At 36.8% G+C, this 18,253-nt stretch overlaps 1 long non-coding RNA gene and 1 pseudogene across 1 annotated transcript; both read left to right on the top strand.

Annotated features, from left to right (window-relative positions):
* Positions 1-13,766: 13,766 nt before the first annotated feature.
* On the top strand, positions 13,767-16,290 carry LOC130137224 ((-)-germacrene D synthase-like; annotated as a pseudogene).
* A 637-nt stretch (positions 16,291-16,927) lies between these two features.
* LOC130137217 (uncharacterized) lies at positions 16,928-17,368 on the top strand. Its single transcript, XR_008815786.1, has 2 exons — positions 16,928-17,221; positions 17,329-17,368. It is a non-coding gene; the product is annotated as an uncharacterized LOC130137217 (long non-coding RNA).
* The last annotated feature ends 885 nt before the right edge of the window (positions 17,369-18,253 follow it).

Below are 18,253 nucleotides of genomic sequence, written 5' to 3'. Positions count from 1 at the left end.
CGATGTTTTCTTCTTCATAGCTTGAAAAAAAAACTGGTTTACCGCGATGTTGTCTTCTTAAAATATGTTGTTTCACAACTTACAATATATTTAAGGGTGAGTTTTTTTGAGAGAAACAAACGGAACCTTAGTTTTACTTTTTCTTTCACTGAAAATGGGTTAAAAAATGAGTCAACCCACGATACTCCAAATCCAGGTAGGCTTTATTTTCTCGACCCATTCAGACCTACAATAAACAAATTTAACAAACTCATATACCACCTGATCCTGATGAGTAGAAAAATTGGTTAACAACCCGAATTGCCACCTCTAGTTGTATCAAGTGCAAGATGATAAATATGATCAACAATGCGTGATCAAAATTGAAGGTTAAAGATCGGATATCGAGCACCTAAGGAAATAATTGGGAGGAGAGATGGGATTCATTTAATTTGTAATGATAGTATCATCACTATCAATCGGAAATTGCCCTTTAATTACCTTGAAGAGGTAAACTCAGGTCTATTGGAATCCCATTACTCAAGCCATCACAACAAAACCCGACTTATTCGCTTTTGGAATGTCATTCTTAGTACCACTATCAAACTATATAGCATTGGCAAGACTGAACTATGAAGTCGATTGTGATGGTAAATTCTCATGCATATTGGTTAATGCATATTTGGAGAGGTTACATGTAACAAGACAGAAGTGTTTAGCTAACAATAATGTTATTTTGAGGGGAACGATAATGTTCTTTTGATGGTGCCCCTCGCCGCCGAGCCCCTCGCCCCTCGACCTAACGACCATGTCTGCCAGCTCTATTGGAGATAGGAGAGAGGGTGGGCCGTCGGGGCGAGGCGGCGTTGTGTGGTAGCGGTGGTGAGGGGTGGAGAGAGAGAAAGACTCTGCTGCGTATGTGCGACTGAGTGAGAAAGAGGGTGGAGGAAAAGACATGGGCAAGAGTTTTGGGGTAAATTTATTTTTTCAATAAATTGATCGAATTTTTTTTATAAGTGATGACGATTTCTCATAACTACGTTATTTTTCGCAATTATTCCAAATAAAATTGCCTGATATTCTATAACGTGACCATGCCTATGGTTTTAATTGCATTTACCGCATGCTAAAGATATTCTGAATCAACCGCAACAATCACATCGAATTTGAAACCTAACAAATATGAATCTTTGATGAAATAAGGGAAAAAGCCACTAAAAATCTCAAACTATGACACATTTGCGCTAAACTTTGTTATGCGACCCCAAATATTCCAAACTTGTACTTGTGTGACACATTTACTTTTGTCAAGGTTTTGTAAAAATTTGCCTACATGGATGTCGGAAGGCAAATAATATTGACATGGCACCCACATGATTTAAGTGAAATAAAAACAACGCGGTTTTGCTTATCTGATAAATGATTATCCTCATGGATTTTCTTCTGTAGTAAGCTAACTCTGAATCGATAAGTCCGATAAATGAAATTTGTGAAGTCATGTCCAATGTTTGTCTGAGTGATACAGTGCCTCTTTTGTAGTCTACCTTGGCAAAAAATACATGAAAATGAAAATGTCTGAGGAAGTCGATGAGATTGGACATTCAAACTTCGCGATCAGGTTCGGATCGTGATATAAGAGTCTTCTACGGTTGAACGACTAGTCCATCTTTTGATTAACATAATAAGCTGATTTTGATATGGCAAGAAGTAATGTCTTGTTGTCAATGGTAAATTTAATTTGGAGAATCGTCTTGTTCTGTCAATTTCAAGGTTAGACATGATAAGTCATCCTTGTCTTCATACTAAATTTCATGAATCAGTTCCTCGTTCACAGGACAAAGTTCCTTGCAAGCATCGTAAAGATGTCTCCTTCCTAATGTACACAGCGAGATACATTGATAGCTACATGAAAAGAAAACAATGATTCAAATATTTCATTCTTTATATCAGATAGCCTTTACTTAGAAGCCGCAAACACCTTATTCTATCACCTCCTTGGTGGCAGATTAGTAAGAAATCAATTCATATTTGTAGGAATTGGAGTTCGATGCAGAAAAATTAAGGATCAGATTTGTTCTCTTTTTATATTCGAAGATTTGATAGTATCGTAACATGATAGTTCATTCTCCATTTAGAACCATAGAACACACAAGAAGAGTAGATTGAAGTTTCATGACTATGAAGCTTATCATTTATGATAAATATTCATAGGAAGCTAAGAGCATGTACATAAAGAATGACATTTGATTACATGTTACTCCCCTCTTAAAGATTAGGGATAAGTGCATTGGAAGTCTTAAAATTTGTCACGAAAGTACAATTGAAATAAAACTCTCAAAAAATGCAATTAAATCCTAAAACTTGTCACGAAAGTGCATTTGAGTCCTAAAACTTTTAAAAAGTGCAATCAAGTTCTAAAACTTATTAAATTGGTCAAATCTAGTCTTTCCATTGATTGAACTTTTTGAGAGTTTTAGGACTCGATTACACTTTCTTGACAAGTTTTAGGACTTAATTGCACTTTCTTGACAAGTTTTAGGACTTAATTGCACCTTTTGAAAGTGTTAGGATTCAATTACACTTTTGCGATAAATTTTAGGACTTCAAATGCACTTATTCCTAAAGATTATGATTCAATTATTCTCTCAAGAAGAGGAAAACATAATTGTTGCCTGAATGTGATCCAAAGTGAACATCTACAAGTGCTTCACAGTGCGAAACCGAAAGCTCTCTATCCGATCACAGATCCAAGATAGATAAACTGTGTTGACTAAGTGGTCAATGAATTAAAACCTCCAAGGAATAAGACTTACCCTCCTTTTCGTTAGAACAAGAATTTTCAATGCATTGGTGGGCTATCAACAAGAAAAAAAGGGAAGAGCTTTTGATACATTGGCGAACTAACCACATACTTCCAAAAGAAAGAATGTAGCCAAATTTGCTTAGAAAGTCATCTCCATTTGTATCTAACCCTTCTTTTTGGTCACATCTTTCCACACATCCTCATCATTATTTTTCCCTACAGCGGCACAATAAAAAGATAATTACACCACACCACACGAGAGAGAGAGAGAGAGAGAGAGAGAGAGAGAGAGAGAGAGAGAGAGAGAGAGAGAGAGAGAGAGAGGGGCAGAGGAGGAGGAGGAGGAGGGCCATACCTATTGGTGCCATCACTATTGGTTGGGGCATTAGGAGTGGTCATCCTCTGGCCAACTTTGATGTGGCTTGTGGAGCTTGTGCTGCCAATGTTTCAATCCTATTGGGATGATGAAGGTGGTGCAATGTCTTTTGTGATGGTTCTCCTCTGCCTATCCTTGCTGTTCCTCATCTACTTCCTCACCACCTTCTTTCCCTCTCTCCACTTCCCAACATACGTTGGCAGCTCTAAACTGTATCACAGCAGTAGCTCAAGCTATGATCGTGGGGGTTATGGGTTTGGTCTAGGGTCTCTGCTTTTTGTGGCACTTTTCTTTGTTTTGTACACTTTCTTGTGATTGAACCCATAATGAATTGGACTGTTTGTGTTTCGAATTAAAACGAGATTGTCTAGGTTTCTATACTTGCCATTATGAAGAAGGTAGCAAAGTATAATCTTTCTTCTTATTTTTTTTTCAATGGAGAGACCATAATTTGTAAAATCAAAGTGACAAGTATTGGCTATTGTTGGCACCTAAAATTTTGTTCAAAGATTTTCCTTGCTCTTTTAAAAAATCAAAGAGACTTAAAGACTAATTGATAAACTAATGGTTGGAAATTAAAGGGACAAAGCCATAATTTGTTGATGTACTTTTCTTCAATGTTCAATTTGGGCCTTATGTTCTTTCAATGGGCCAATTTATTCCTTCAATTCGATTTGGTAAGATCGGCATCTGACATGGCAATCTAACTTCCTCATGGGGCTTGTGTTTGTTGATGTGGTTTTACACGTCAATGCCAAATCAACAAAAATTGTAAAGCAAAAAAGACAAACAAAAGAGGAAAATAAATTAGAAAAAAAGAACATACATGAACTAAAGAACAACACAAGCTGGAAAGAGAAGGGGGTTCCGTTGAGTGATGTTGTGCAGCTGTGTTCTTTTCTTGATCACATATCTCCTTCGAGGGGCGTCGTTAAGTACTAAGTCACATGTTCTATATTCTAATGGTGTGTTTGTGTGAGTGAAATAAGTTTCCGCAAATTGATTTCTAGACTTTTTCACGTGTCTGGTTTGTTAAAAATGATTAGTCAACGGAAAACTATTTACAGTCAAAAAATTTGTAGGCTTAAAGTTAGGAGAATGAATTCCCTAACAGGAAAAGGGGAAAACATTTTCTTTTATTATGAAATTTTCCTCGAAACAAATACACCCTAAGATGAATTTTTAAAGTAGTGAGCATGTGCTTATTAATTCTACTTTACCTTTAATGTCATAAACAACCAACCAAAGGCGACAACCAGCGAGGGTTGGCATGATCGGCTTGGGGCGAGGTCGAGCCTCGCTAGAGGCCAACGAGGGTCGGCCTTGCCGGGATTTGGCGAGGGGCAACCTCGCTAGCCTCGAGCAAGTCTCGCTTTGCCATATTCGGAGAGGGCCTTCGCCGGCCATCGCTGAGGCTCGGCGACCAACAAAGGAAGAAGGAAAAAAAAAATAAAGAAAATAAAGAAAATATAATAAAAAAAATAATTTAAAAAAAAATTTGTCTACGTCAGCACCCGCCATGTCACATAAGACGGGTGACGTCTACGTCAGCGATTTCTAGCCAAAATTGGCTGAGTGGACTACATTGGCAAAATGTCAAAAGGTTTAGGACTCAATTGGCCAAATTGAGAGGTTTAGGTCTGAATTGGTATAAGTACAATAGGTTTAGGACTTTTTTGGTAGTTTTCCCCTCTAATTGACATGCATCAAATTTAAGTTTGTGGGAATTATTAAATTTGATAGTCTTGAAACCATCTGGCCTTTCTTTAGTATTACCGATAAAGAAAGTTTTATAAATTATCTCATGATTTTTCTATGTATTTGTGGTGATTTGGACAAATAATTTTTTTTCTAGAATCTCATATTCATCAATTTTCATTTTAGATCCAACCAATGCCAAATATATGAGGACTATCTCATTTATTCTTTTACGAACTGAATTTGAGTAGCATTGCTGATTAATTATAACTACTAATACTGTGGGTGTGAGAGCGAGTCCATAATTATACGCAATTTTTCAGTTTGTTGAATCGACTGATTTAAACTTGTAAAATTATGTATTAATAATCTTTCTTATCGATTCGCCCAAAAAAAATCTTCTTATCGAAATTAGATATGCCAGACTTGTTACTCGTATTATAGTATATGTGAGCTTATGAGTTATGAATGTGAAAGTACCAGTATGTTGTATCAATACCAATATTTTTAAATTGAAAAAAATAGACTAAAGGGACAAAACGGAAAAAGGAAAATTCAGAAAGAATAAAAAGAAAAAGAGAGAAGAGAGAGTTGTTAAGAGAAGAAGAGAACCGATTGGAGTAAGAGCTCTTGGAAGATGACACCGTCCCCCCTAAGAACCCTCCTTTCTAACAAAGGTACAGATAGATTTCTATATACCACGTTAAATCAGTTTACTAGTCTATTTTTAGGAACTTTAAGGTAGGACTTTAAACCAATGTGTATTAAATGTCAGTTGTTATTACCAAGAGCTTTACTTTCATGTATGGTACGGAATTGGTCGTAAATTATGTCATTTGAACTCTAGGTAGTACTACATAACTAATGTTGTATTAAATGTCGGTTGTTGTTGCCAAAGAAATGTCACTTTCTAGTTGGTAGGAAGATGAAGTTACCCTAAACAAGATATAGGAGCTGCTGGACTCCTTGATTTTAAGAAGTAAATTAAGCTTTCGAAGAGATATTTTCATTTCAAATTTCAAAGGATGTGAATGTAGAATGGTATACATGTATCGTATGAGTCGCGGCCATCTAGTCAAGTAAGAAAAAGCTGTTATAACCATCGAAAATGTTTACATATAGGAAAATTGACGTGACATTGAAGGGACTTCTTCCTCTGATAACAAGAGTAACTCTAGCTGTTTTTGGGGGTCATTTTAAACTGAGAGCTCTTGGCATACTCATGTTAAATATAATTGATACGGCAATTAATTCAATATCTAAAAATAGTGATTATACATAACGCGAGAGTAATCATAGCATTAAAAAATTGGAAGTTTTTTCATTTATTTATTAACGAGTGCCCCTTTTTCTGTTCTATAATAATTTAAGTTTCCTATCCCAAAGATCATAGAGGAACGAAAGATATAATCGGTGGAGCTTGATCGTCCAAACCAACAATTAATAGAAACATGGTTATTGGAATATAGATACAGGCCCAAGGATAGATCATTAGTTTTTTTTTTTGAAATATTCAATACCCAATGTCTATATAAAAAGTAGGGTTAATACTGCAAAAAATTTCCAAACTAGTACCTCAATTGGCTCTGTTGACATTCTGTCTAATGTCCTGGTGAAATACATACTTTTCAACGGACGTGGAGGATTATAGATCCGACGTGAAAAATCCACATGTGTTGATACGCATGCACTTTGACGGAGGGTAGATTTGGGTCAAGGACATTAGTTTTGGATTTGTTGTGAGCAAAAAATCAGTTTGGATTAATATGTCATGGGATTCCAATTGAAGATTTTTTGTGCAACGAAAATTGGTTGAAATAAATGTGTCATGGGAATACCAGTTTGAGCTTTTTAATAGTAATAACCCCAAAAAGTATATTTCTAGGAAAAAAACTAAGAAAATTCATAAAACTTAATATAGGATAACTAAATTATACAGACGTAGACATTGTATTCTAGAGGACATGAATATGTTGTTGGAGTAAATCTAAAGCTTTCATGTCATTGCGACCCATCGGATTTAAGCATACATTTTGGTTAATTGGACAAGATCAAGGTGGTTGGAATTTCTTTTAAATTCTTTAGGGCTTAAGGTGTCAACATTTACTTTCCAAATTGTGGCAACCTTTAAAGGCGGTTGGATTTTCTTCTTTTAAGTTACATTTGTTTTTCCGGCCTCAAGTTAATCACTTTATCTTCTGGAAAGACAAAAAAAAAATAAAAATTCATGGGTTTGAGTAGTCAATCAAGGATGTTAATAGTGGTACTTCCGTTTTTGTGGTATCCTTATTTTTTTTTTAAATAATTGAAAGAATGGGAGGGGTGATTGGCGCAATTACACTCTCTAGACATTCGTATAAGGGGTCCATTACGAAATATTTGATATGGGTCGTTACTATTTAGTCCACCCATAAATGTATGACCCTATCATCACAACCTCACTGGCGTGCCAAAAGCAGGAAGTCCCTGCATGTGATGTAGCAAATGCACAAAGCATATGCTAGAGAATCACTCATGATATAATTCAAATTTATGACCTCACAAGAAAATAGTGTGACCTCATTATCACTAGGTTGCCACACTTGGTTGTCCTCATTTTCTTATCCTTGAGTGTGACTGAACAAGCTAGATTTGGTCATAATGGAAGCTCCCATGAAACACAAGAACGAGCAATGTCACAGAAATTGTTATATTCGTTCGAAAGTCAGTCATAATTTGAAGGTTGTTAATGAAAAAGAGTTTCTCAATGAAACGCGTGCTTTCAATTTTACTCACCTTAAATCTTAGTGTAGTCCTTCTTTACTCAGACATGAGTGAAATTGACCTTATTATATACATAGTTTCACCACCTTGTAGCTGGTTTGCTCGTGTTGGGTTAATTCAAGTATTGGTTATACCAAAAAATGAAGTACTGTTTTTGAACTACCCTCCCAAATTCTAAAAATGAAAAAGGATCATTCTAGAAGATTTTTAAAAGATGCAAACAAAAATTCCGAATAACTTTAAGGCTTTGTTTGTTTCGCGGAAATGTTTTCTAGAAAGTCATTTTCTAAGAAAATGACAATAATTTCCGATGTCTGGCTGAAACCTAAAAATGATCTGGAAAATATGTTTCGCCATTTGGTAGATTTTCGCTAGGGAAAATTACCAAAATATTCAATTTTAATTTTTTTAATTTTCATTATTTTTTCTTTCATTTTTTTGTTTTCTTTCTTTATCTTTTTCCTTCTTCTTAGGCCGGCCACGGCGATCAGCCACAGGCGAGGGGTGAGGCTCGCCATAGGTTGGCGAGCTCGAGCCTTCCCAGAGGTCTGCGAGGCTTGAAGCTCGCCAGATCGGTGAGCTCGAGCCTTGCCACAGGTCAACGAGGCTCGAGCTTGCCCTATCCGACGAGCTTCGAGCTTCGCTGGCCTGTGGCAAGGCTCACCCCTCTCTTATGGCCGGTTACCGGCCGTCGCCGTGGCTGGCAACAAGCTCAAGAAGAAGGAGAACGAAAAGAAAAAAAGAAAAGTAAAATATAATAAAAATAAAATAATTAAAAATTTGATTTTTTAAAAATATTGTTATAAGAACGAACATTTAATTAACTAAGGAACCAAGCCCGACCATCGAGGATCCGTGCATGGCTTTTGTGGTCTTGGACCTGAGTGTCGGGGACCGGTGCTCGAGCGTCGGGGACCCGAGCACTACTTTTATGAATTTGGGCTCGGGTGCCAAGGCATTGGACATGGGTACAAGGCTTCGGTCCTAGCCTCAATGGACCTGGGCGTATGCGTCGGGGTACCGACCTCAGCTGCTGGAGACCTAGTCCAGAACGTCGGGACTCATGAACCAACATTAGGGTCTATGCCCAAGTGTTAGAGTTTCAGGATCAAGCACCGATAACTAGTCATATTTTGGAAAATGTTTTTCCGGTTTTTAAAGAAGAAATTATTTTCCCGAATTTAAGTATAGGTTTTTTGTTCGTTCATTTTCCTAAGCGAACTAAACACCGGAAAATGAGAAATATTTTCTCGGAAAATATTTTTCGCAAAACAAACGAAGCCTAAGTGTTAAGAATTTGATTTTTGAAGGTTTCAAGTGTTCCATATTATATGAAAGTAAAACGCTGATATTAGTTTACCAAAAACAATTCAACTATTACAAACAAAGGAAAAAGAAAAGAGTAAAAAACAATGCAAAATCACCGCCACCGCACCAACCTTTTCAGTTGGAATTTTTTAGTATGTAATAAAAGCCCGGTTAAAACCCCATTTATCCCCAAGCATCTCATGGATTTTCAAGCCTAATTGCCGGCGTAGATAAATTTTCTATAAGCGACCTTATCCATTCTTCATTTAATTGTTAACGAGAGAGTGGGTAGTTAAAATTCTCTAATCAGAGATGGATAAGACCGCTTGTGTAATGTTTTCTTTATGTCGTTGGTATATACTCTGTTATTGCTTGCGTTGGACCTGTGTCTTGTCAATTGTTTTTTTTATGGATGGCACCTAATATAAATCGGAATATGACTTTGTATTAATAATATACGAGGGTGTTATCTGTGCGTTGCCGTGTGATAAAGAAATTTATCGATCAATAATGAAGGTGTTTAGAATGATTGGTTTACAAAGATTTCTACGAAATCAATAAGTCAATTAGTATTTTCATTAATATTTCCGTTATATGGATAAATAACGTCAAATTTTCATTATTCAAGTATCCTTTTTCTTTAATTCCATATTTGCCTACTTTTACTTTAAAGCCAACCAACGCGAAAGATATGCGAACTGTCTCGTTTATTTCTTTACAAACTGAATTTGAGTAGCATCACAGATTAATTATGACTGCTAATACTGTGGGAGTGAGAGCAAGTCCATAATCATATGCAATTTTTTAGTTTGTTGAATCGACTAAGCTAAACTTGTAAAATTGCGTATTAACAATCTTTCTCATCGAAATTACATGTGCCAGACTTTTTACTCATATTATAGTATATGTGAGCTTATGAGTTATGGCTGTGAAAGTATCTGTAAGTTATATCAATACCAATATTTTCAAATACAAAAAATAGACTAAAGCGAAGAGGTTAAGAGGTAACCTCTTAATTAGGGGCTTCCCTTGAATTATTGGTGTTCAGGTAGGTAACCTCACCAAAGGAAGTGAGCTTTCCTTCCTACGAGGGTCTATGCAACCTGTCCCCATCCTATGAGACGGGCTTCATGGATGGGTTTCTTATTTTAACGTACTGGTATCCGCACGTCTCGCATCCTCAATTCTCTCTGTATCTTTATTTTCTTCAGGAAGATGGAATACCTTCTAAAAGTTTTACATTTCAGTGATCCCGAGATCCGGACGAGAATCGATATGAAGTTTTTTAGGGATTTACTTAGGTCCGAAAAAAATTTGAGAAAGAACCTTACCAAAGAAAAAAAAAATTGAGAAAGAATATACAAGAAAAAGAAGGAAGAGAAAAATAGAACCAAGTGGAGGGAGAGTTCTTGGAAGGATGCCACCGTCCCTCCTAAGAACTCTCTTTTCTTACGAAGGTATAGATAGATTTCTATAAATCATGTCAAATCAGTTACTAGTCTATTCTTAGGAGCTTTAAGCTAGGACTTTTAACCAATGCGTACCAAATGTCAGTTGTTGTTACCAAAAGAATGTCACTTCGTAGTTGGTAGGAGGATGGAATTACCATAAACAAGACATAGGAGCGCTGGACTCCTTAATTTTGGAAGTGATTTTTCATGAAGAGTTTGTACCTGGACGTTGACAAAAACGATGGGGGTGAACTCTAGACTGGTGAAATCTTCACATTTAAAGAAAAAGAGCTCTTTACTCAGAGCTGCTGAAAGGTTGTTCATTAGTTTTGACATGATAATATATCAGCGAAAATTGTCCAAAGAGTCGTAAACCTATTGCAATTTTGTCAATTCACTCATAAACCTTTCAATTTTGCCAATTAAGTCCTAAATCTTTTTACGTTTTGTCAATTGAGTCCATCTAGCCAATTTTTAGCTGGAAATCGCTGACGTGGATGCTAACCGTCTTACGCTGTCCTACGTGGCATGGCCGGTCCTGATGTGAATAATTTTTTATAATATTTTAATATTTTTTCGAATTATTATTTTTATTAATTTTCTTCTGTTTTCTTTTTTTTTTATTTTTTATTTCTTTCTTTTTCTTTGGCCAACCCTCGCCGGACTTGGAAGAAGAAAAAGAAAAAGAAAGAAAGAAAGAAAAACAAAAAAATAATTAAAAATATTATTAAAAATCATCCACGTTAGCACCAGCCTCGTCATGTAGGACTTTTAGACAATTTTCTAATATACAAAATGAAAATAAAATGAAAAAAAGATCCAAATAACGTCTATTGTCCTACTTCTTACTATTTCTTCTTTTTTTTTGACGGATTCTTACTATTTCAATGAAGTAAATTTTAAACTTGTGGTACGTTTGTACTACTGAAAACTTTATGATAAAGGAAAATTTTTTCCATGAAAATCACTTTCGAGAAAAATAGTCAGTTTAAATTTGTTTGGTGGTTTAGGAAAAATGATTTCCTTAGTAGAAGGGGAAGTCATTTTCCCCCATCTAAGTTTGTCGTTTTCAGTCCATGAAAAATGTTTTTCCGTAAATTGATTAGTTTTTCGTCATCCAAATACGGGAATGTTGGAAGATCATTTATCGAAAATAGTTTAAATTGGATAGTCATATATGGTATAGGCAGAACTCTTTCCACTATATCGCAACAAGAAGAAGAAGTACCTAATCCCAAGCCCCTCAGAAAAATAGAGGAATGTCGTGACTCTGAATCCTCAGAAGAACAGGCGGCTCAGGGGGATTCAGACTCGGGTTCTGGAGAGTCAGACTCGGAGTGGACGCCATCCAGGGGGCGTAGGGGTTAGTTTTAGGGGTTGAGTAAAGGTTTTGAAGTGTCTCATTTTTGGAGTAGGGTATCCCAGGCTACTGATCCTTTTTGATATCGGTGGTGTATAATTTAGAAGTTCGGTGTGCATGTATATTATGTGGATTGTAAATGGCGGATATTATATAAGTTTGTAATGGTAATGGAAGTACATTCTCCCTTTTATCCCAGTTAAATATTGTCCGGGTGTTTGTGGCTTTTGTTGGTGCTTTATATCTGATGTGTGGGGTCGGCGACTTCCTGGGGCGTCGCAATATTCGACCATAGAGGTATGTCACGGGCTCGATGGGGTTCGATGCGTGACAAAATGGAAAAAAGAAAATTGAGAAAGAATAAAAAAGACAAAAAGAGAAGAGAGATTTCTTAAGAGAAGAAGAGAACCAATTGGAGGGAGAGTTCTTGGAAGGATGACACCATCCCTCCTAAGAACCCTCCTTTCTAACAAAGGTACAGATAGATTTCTACAAATCCTGTCAGATCAGTTTATTAGTCTATTTTTAGGAACTTTAAGGTACGACTTTAAACCAATGTGTATTAAATGTCAGATGTTGTTACCAAAGACTTTCCTTTCATGTATGGTACGGAATTGGTTGTAAATTATGCCATTAGTCTTTAGGAATTCTAGGTAAGACTATATAACTAATGTTGTATTAAATGTCGGTTGTTGTTACCAAAGAAATGTCACTTTCTAGTTGGTAGGAGGATGAAGTTACCCTAAACAAGACATAGGAGCTGCCGGACTCCTTGATTATAGAACTAAATTAAGCTTTCAAAGAGCTATTTTCATTTTGAATTTCAAAGGATGTGAATTTAGAATGGTATACATGTATCGTACGAGTCGGGCCATCTAGTAAAGTAAGAAAAAGCTGTCATAACCATAAAAAATGTTTACATCTAGGAAAAAATTTTCGAATTATTATTTTTCTTCTGTTTTCTTTTCTTTTATTTTCTTTCTTTCTTTTTTCTTTTTCTTCTTCCAAATCCGGTGACCATTGCCGGATTTGGAAGAAGAAAAAGAAAAAGAAAGAAAGAAAATAAAAGAAAATAAAGAAGAAAAAGAATAATTAAAAATATTAATAAAAATTGTCCACATTAGCGCCAGTCGGGCCACGTAGGACTTTTTGGACAATTTTCTAATAAACAAAATGAAAATGAAATGAAAAAAAGGTCCAAATAACGTCTGTTGTCCTGCTTCTTACTATTTCAATGACGTAAATCTTAAACTTGGGGTGCGTTTGTATTACTGAAAACTTCATGATAAAGGAAAAAAATTTCCATGAAAATCATTTCCAAGAAAAATAGTTAGTCTTAATTTGTTTGGCGGTTTTGGAAAAGTGATTTTCTTCTTAGTAGAAAGGGAAGTCATTTTCGCCCAATCTAAATTTGTCGTTTTCAATCCATGGAAAATGTTTTTCTCTAAATCGATTAGTTTTTCGTCATCAAAACAAGGGAATGTCAGAAGATCATTTCTTGAAAACAGTTTTAAATCGAATAGTCGTATATGGTATAGGCAGAACTCTTTCCACTATATCGCAACAAGAAGAAGGAGTACCTAATCCCAAGCCCCTTAGAAAAATAGAGGAATGCGCAACTGAATCCAAGACCTTGGCTGAGCCAATCGACCACCAACCGAGAAGCATAAGTTGATAAGAAATAAGTTTTGGCGAGTAATTTCGATAGAAAATAAAGCTCTATTTACTACATCTGAATTTTACTAATATCGGTTGTTGTATGAAGGCGGGATGGATAGGACCGATAATGTTATGAGGAGAATATCTTCTTTTCATACGAAATATTCTCACTCGTGTTATTATTATTCATTAAAATGTGATTGGTTTGCCCTGAAAAATTAAGTCCAAGTAACGAGGTGGCTACGAACATGTTGCCTATAAATACCCATCAAGTGTTGATTTTCTGCAACGCAGCGAAAGCCTCTCCCCAGTCTTCGATTCCCGTAGTCGTCCGATATCCGCAAACGAAGCACGAAAATAGTGGGGAACATGTCGGTTCAGGTTTCGGCAATTCCATCTTCTTCTCCGAGTAAAGGAAGAAGCGGCGGGGTCGAACGCCGGTCGACAGAATATCACGAGAGCGTATGGGGTGATTACTTCCTCAAATATGCTTCTCCCTCCAACTCAACGGTTAGTAATTCTTCTCTTATCTTCTTCCTTTGTTTTCGTGCAACTGCGTTTTGTAGAATTAATAAAAGTCCTTGTGTTCACGATAATTGATGGCATCAAAGAACTAAGGCCCGTTTGTTTAAAGGACAATTGTTTCCTAGAAATTATTTTCCGACTTTCCGGTATTTAGATGACGGAAAACTAATCGATCTACGGAAACGAGTTTTCCATGGACCGAAAACAATAAGCTTAAATTGGGGAAAAACAATTTCTACTTCTAGCAATAAGGAAATCATTTCTCCTAAACCACAAAACAAATGAAAACTAACCATTTTCCTTAGAAACGATTTACATGGAATATATTTTCCTTTATCATAAAGTTTTCAATAACACACATGCACCATAATTCTTAGATTATTGGGCAGCATCGATCCCAATGTTGCTTGACAAATTGGTCACATATCGGAAAACTCTCTTCTTCCATAACTATGTAAGTCACTCATTATTCATGTTCCAGGTAAAAAAAAAATGTATAACCAGAAAACTCTTGCAATTGCACTCGAATGGAAAAAGGTATATTTACATGTTGTGAAGGTATCAATTACACTATATGTGAACGTAGGGCAATAATGGTGAAAGTAGGGCGGCTAAGGACTGCTTTGACCTCTTCTTCTGCCTGAAAGCTCTCAACATTTGTGAACTCTTTGACTCTTCATGTTTATGAAAAATAATGGGTTGTCTTCAAGTGTAAAGAAAGAGCTGCTAGTAAGAAGTGGTAGAACAATTAGGGGATTGAGCGAGAAAAAAGTTTTCTTCCTCGTTTACTTTTTTCTCTTAGCCTTTCCATCCGTGAGAAAGAAAATGCGGATACATGATTCTAGTTGCGTTGGTTTAGGACTAAGTCTTAGTAGCAGAACTATGTGGTTGGCTTGATCATTTCGACCGTAATTCCACAGTCCATTCAAGAGAAGTATCACCAAACGTACATGGTGGATTTTACTTTTGAATCTATCTATGCTTTCTCGGGCATTCAGCTTTGTTTTGATCTCCATCCTCTTTATCAATTCGACTATCGGCCTAGGTCTATGAATTTCTCTATCAAACAGGGTCATGTTTAACAAGTTTAGACTTTATTGTATGCACCCGACGTATGCTACAGTCCCTCCTTCAAAAACATCAACTGTACTACTCCACCTAAATGAAATGATTTGGTCATCAATTATTCAATTTTAGAGAATAATGTTAGATTTCGTCTCTTTGAAAGTTTCAAAATGAAATGATTCGGCCTTTATCTTTAATTCACTTTTCTGAGAATATATGCTCGTCGTAATGAGTTATCAGAAATTACAACTTGCTTCGTTTTCATATTGTCTTTCTTTGGGTTTGTAACCAAGAAAACATGATTATTATTTTTCACAGCAACTTCGCTTTCCTTTGAGTTTGTTTTTTTTTTTTTTGTAATATATATTTCACATGCTTGCTTTTATTCAGAATAGCGTGTTACATATTTGCAGAAGCTCAAATTCCTTGGAAGAGTGGAGGAATAAGTTGAGGAATTGAAAGGAGTGGTGAGGAAGATGCTGACTGATGATGTCGCGGATAAGCCTTCACAAATGCTTCACTTGATTGATCAAATTCAACTCTTGGGAATTGACTACCATTTTGAACGAAAAATAGATGAGCAATTAGAACATATCCACAAAAGTTACTCTCAACTCGATCATGGAGGTTTTATGGGAGATGACCTTCATATGGTTGACTATTATGTTTCGATTGCTGTGACAACAAGGTTTCAATATCATATCGGGTAAGTGTTAAACTTAGTGAACCAATCCGATAATATGCCCATAAAAATTCCTTCTTTGGAAAATTAATGCCGCAAAATTTACTATTGCTCATTCGAATTTTAGCAGAAGCAAGTGAAAGAAAATCTACAACATTAACTACGTGTATCGCCTTCCTAATTTCTAATCAATTACGTCTTGTCTCATGTTGGCTGGTCGCACAGAGGTCTTTAACAAATTCAAGGACAGTGAAGGCAAATTTAGGGAATCGCTTATCACAAATGTGCACGGATTATTGACCCCATATGAAGCTTGCCATTTAAGGTGCCATGGCGATGATATTTTGGAGGAAGCACTTCCTTTTGCTATAACTCAACTTGAATCGATTGATGTAATGAAAGTAAGCAATAGTCTTGCGAAACAAGTGAGTTGTGCCCTCAATCAGCCACTTCGCAAGGGGCTGCTGAGACTCGAGGCAAGGCATTAATATATCACTCTACCAAGAAGAGCCTTCACATGACGAGGTCTTGCTCGCCTTGGCTAAACTAGATTTCAACTTACTGCAAGAGCAACACCAGAAGGAACTTGGCAGGATTACAAGGTCAACTAACTTCATGTGATAGAATAATCTAAAATTACCTTACAGATTGTGTTTTCCAAAGGTTTACTCGTCTAGTTTCAATCGACTCTGCTAATTAGTGCTTTTGAAAGTCCTTTACAAGTGAAAAAGTGAGTTTGACCTTGTAATCCTGCCAAGTTCCTTCTGGTGTTGCTCTTGCAGTAAGTTGAAATCTAGTCAGTTCCTGTCTCTAGAAAATGGGAAAATGTGGAGTTGTTCTTATGGATATCGGGAGTATATTTCCAGTCAGAGTTTGGCGGGGCCAGATATATACTAACCAGAGTGATCGCCCTGATTTCCATTCTCGACGATATCTATGACGTCTATAGCACATTAGAAGAACTTGTATCCTTCACCGAAGCAATTGAGAAGTACGTAATCCGCATTTGCTTTCTCAAACTTTTGAATATGATCAAGTATGTGTAGAGTAAGTGTGTAATTTTCAAGGACTCGAATTCAGGTGGACTGTTGATGCCATGGATGGACTACCAGAGTATATGCAAGCTTATTATAATGTGCTTCTCAATCTCTACGATGAAATTGGGAATGAACTGGCCATGAAAGGAAGATTGTACCGCCTCGTCTATGCAAAAGAAGCCGTAAGCATCATCGGTACCCTTTATATGCACCTAATGCAATTTTTCTCAGGAACCCAACATTCTCGTTTACGTTTAATTTCTCAAATGAAGAAGCAAGCAAGAGGGTACTTTCACGAAGCCAAATGGTTCCATACCAGCTACACACCAACGATGGAGGAATACATGCCCCTTGCATTATTAACGATAGGCTATGAAGAGATAGCGATCACATCGCTTGTAGGAATGGGCGATGTGGTCACAAGAGATGCTTTTGAATGGTTGCTCGGCGACTGCAAGATCTTGAAGGCTTCACAAATCATATGTAGGTTCATGGATGACATTGCTTCTCACCAGGTATAATAGAAACGTAATTATCCTCCAGTAATCTAATGAAATTAGATCGACCACTACTCAATCGGAAACGCTGTTGACCTAATCACACCAATTTTGTTGATATACAGTAGGAGCAAAAGAGGGGGCACGTAGCATCTTCGGTGGAGTTGTTGATGAAAGAAAATGGCTTCTCGGAGCATGAAGCTAAGGAGGAACTCTAGAAACGAGTTGTTGATGCGTGGAAGGACATATGGCTAAGATTGAAGAGTGTCTCGTAAGCCAAGGCTACTAAGATTTGACAAGTTCTCACCATATGCTAAAGTGGTGGTTCCAGAGAACTACAAAGAGCCCGAATTCGTGAGCAAGTATGACGGAAGCGGTTGCCCGAAGAGTCACCTAAAATACTACCTCCACAAGATGGCAAGATACCCTAACAACACACCTCTTCTTATCTGTACCTTCCAAGATAGTTTGAGAGGGGCGGCTTTAGCATGTTACACTGCCCTTGATATCGAAGACTTTACCGAATGGGATCTTCTAGCCGGAGAGTTCTTGCGCCAATACAAGTTTAACGTTGAAGTGCTGCTAACAAGAGAATACCTTATGAGAACCGAAAACAGGAGAAACAAAGGATTCCGAGCTTTTGCACAAAGGTGGAAAGCCATTGCTTCACAAGTTAAGCCCGCAATCAATGAAGACAAGCTCATTGAGCTCTTCTTGAAATCATTACCGTATGAATACTACGACAAGTTGCACGTCTCAGGATGTCAGACATTTATCATTCTTGTGAAGATGGGTGAAAGAATATAATGGGGGATAAAAGAAAAGAAAACGCAAGAAGCGTCATCGCGAAGATCTTATCCTATAAGGAAGGATAAAGAGTCCGCTCATGAAGTGGCAGTCATGTCAAGCCCAAATGCCTATTCAGCACCATTCTAGAACAACCCAATACTGCTTGGAAAGATACAAAGCCGTTTGAACCAAGAAGGAAACCCGTGAAACAATTCACACCATTGCCGCGACCTTTATCAAAGTTACTACCCATGCTTCTTG

This window comes from Syzygium oleosum, unplaced genomic scaffold (assembly GCF_021117445.2).
Source record: "Syzygium oleosum isolate NSW1041296 unplaced genomic scaffold, Sole_v2.1 Sole_v2.65, whole genome shotgun sequence".
NCBI lineage: Eukaryota > Viridiplantae > Streptophyta > Magnoliopsida > Myrtales > Myrtaceae > Syzygium > Syzygium oleosum.
The sequence above is the reverse complement of the archived record's forward strand: the minus strand, read 5'-3'. Positions and strand labels throughout refer to the sequence as shown.